We start from the raw sequence: 3154 nt of genomic DNA on the forward strand, positions 1-3154 counted from the left end.
AAATGATCGAGGGATCCCGGAGCAGCGCCGCATGGTAAGCCTGAGTGTAGCTCGGGGTTACCGCTTGTGGTACTGAAACTTTACCCCGAGCTACACTCGGGAATACCGCCAGGGAGGCTACGAGCCTAGCGCATCCAAAGGGATGCTGGTGCAGCAACGTTTCTTATTACAATGCTAAGGGATTGATTTACTAAAGCTGGAGGGTGCAAAGTCTGGTGCAGCTGTGCATTGCATCCAATCAGCTTCTTACTTCAGCCTGTTCAATTAAGCTTTGGAAAAAAAAAAAACTGGATGCTGATTGGTTTCTGTGCAGAGCTGCACCAGATTGTGCGCTCTCCAGTTTAGTAAATAACCCCTGAGCCTCTTTAGATATAACGTAGGCAGAGCTCACCACTTAGCAGTTAGTTTTTGAAAGTGCAGGCAAGGTCTCCCTCAAATCTAAGAGAAGAAAGTAGATAATGATCTAAAATAAAGTTTGCTAAAATCCTTGTAGCGTGCACAGTTTACCTGGAGACAATTTTATTTTTCAGTGGAACTTTGCTTTAAGATGGAAAAATTAAAACCAATTGAAATATCATGTATTATGCCAACTTGCAAATTATGTTGATTACTGTAAGTTTCAGATACATCCAGAGCTCTGCATGATGTACTTTGGTGCCTTATATACAAGATTGGCGGCAGGGGTTGGGAACACCTAAACTATCATTTTAGCATTAACGGCCACTGCGAAGGATCGCTCTGGTGGGTATTTGAAAGCTGTGCATTGCCAATAAAATCACAAAATTCATAAAGCTGCACATTTTGTAAATGTGTTTAAAACAAAAGCTCCTAAATGAGGAGACAAATGTAAAGTGGCTCTGTGATTTTCCAGTGCAGGGCAAAGCAATTGGTTTACTTTAATCCTGACTCAACTAACTTTTTACTTACCACCTCCCCCCCCTTTTTTTTGCCACAAAGAATGAGAAAAGTTATGCTATCCATACACAGCTTGTATTTTAGCTGTCCTGCTGAATTGCCCTGACAATTTTCCATCAATTTTCAATCAAAGTATGTTGAGATGGATTGTACTGACAGGGCAATTCAGTACAATCCATCTCAACATACTTTGATTGAAAATTGATGGAAATTTGTCAGTCAAACCGTGACTGCATTCCTATCAGATGCAGTCACTGTTCAGGTATTCAGACAGCCATGGGAGTCGGTGGCTGTCAGAATACAATAGGCAGCAAGGGATTCCTCCATCCACCCTGAATGAGAGAACTCAAAGCATGTATGACCAGCCTTAGACCGTTATAAGCTGCAGGATGTGACTTGCAGCTTGTAGAGCAGCTGAAGTCCACCTCCATGTGACAGCACTCCTTGACCAATCACCAGTATTGTCATTGGATATTGTCCTTCACTCCCATTGGTTGAACAGTATGGCAGGGAAAAAAAACAAAGCCAAGGTGAGAATGTGCTGCAGGTGCTGCTGCCATTAGAGTGAACCTGTTTCTTCAACCTGCATGGGCAATATACACTCACTGGCCACTTTATTAGGTACACCTATCATTACATCACCACCACCAGCCTGAACCGTTGATACAAGGCAGAATGGATCCATGCTTTCATGTTTACCCCAAATTCTAACCCTACCTTTTCAATGTCCCAGTAACCAGTCTGCCCATTCTCTTCTGACCTCAACAAGGCATGTTTGGCGACAAGTGCTGCTCACTGGATATTTTCGGACCATCCTCTGTAAACCCTAGAGATGTTTGTGCGTTAAATCCCAGTAGATCAGCAGTTTTTGAAATACTCAGACCAGCCTGTCTGGCACCAACAACCACGCCACGTTCAAAGTTACGTAAATCCCCTTTTTTTCCCCATTCTGATGCTCTTCACTGTGTCTACATGCCTAAATGCATTGCATTTCTGCCATGTGATTGGCTGATTAGTAATTGAACAGGTGTACCTAATAAAGTGGCTGATGAGTGTATAGGTTCACTTTAAAGATGTGCTGCACAGAGGCTTGCTGGTGAATATCCCTCTTCCACATGATACAGTGAAGCAGATCTCTGGGAGTGCCAAAATACACTGAAGATTGTGATGGCTAAAGCTGGCCATAGATTGATCGAATTTTGGCTGGTTCAGCAGGGACCAGATGAGATTCGATCCATCTATAGACAGGCTGGTTGTACCCAAGTCGATCCATCAATCAACTAGGAACAACCATCCTGTCGATTTTTTTTGTTCATGCAGTTACTGCCTGCGGCTATACCCCCTAGCAGTAATCACTGTATTCTGATGCCCAAGAAGACTCCCCACCGGCAGAACACAATAGTGCTGTGGGCAGGATTCCCTTATCAACACTGTTGATGGGGGAATTGATTAGATTTTCTTTCCTTCCTCCACAGGTGGAAAGAAAAGAAAATTGCACGTCTGTGGCTTGGCAAAGGCTGCTGGAGCTAAGAACAATATTTCATGGGCTGCTGGCTTTCACTTTGACCAAATTGCATTAAAAACTAATGCAGATAGTGTCCCACCCCTTATCTTTTGGAGCATGACCAATAACGTCATCCAGCACTGAAAGTTTCTCCTGCACAATCCATGGAACTCTGGAGCAGGGCTAGAAAAGCAAGCCATTAATGCCCCTCAACTGTCGGCGGTGCAGGAGCACATACCTCACCTTGTATATTGCATCTGTCTCCTCTGCACCTTCACTGAGCTTCATACTGGCACATCACAAGTCCACTAAGGCTAGGTTCACACCCATGCAGGTTGCGTTTGAGCCGTTTCTGCATTGTGTTTTTGCCTCGGTTTGCGTTTTTTTCCCTTGTTGCTAGGCAGATTTAAAACGCAGGACATGCTTTTCTGCAGCATTTCCATTCAAGTCTATAGAATAAAAAATTAAACTTTTTGCATTAAAATTAAAGTCCCTGACCCTTTCCAAAAAACGCACTGAGTGAAAACGCGGAGATGTGAAGATGTCCCATAGGAAATCATGTTAAATGGACTGTACTGCGTTTCTGCAAAACGCTTAGGTGTGAACCTGGGGTACAGTCCACACACTTCAGACCACTGTATAATGTGTTCATGTACCATAGTGTCTGCGTTAGACCAAAAGAAGCTGAAGAATGCTAGGTAACTTCCACATGAAACAAATACATGAAGTTGGGAC

The sequence above is a fragment of the Staurois parvus genome, unplaced genomic scaffold (assembly GCF_062004578.1).
Source record: "Staurois parvus isolate SC_StPar_1 unplaced genomic scaffold, SC_StPar_1.0 ptg000461l, whole genome shotgun sequence".
Lineage (NCBI taxonomy): Eukaryota > Metazoa > Chordata > Amphibia > Anura > Ranidae > Staurois > Staurois parvus.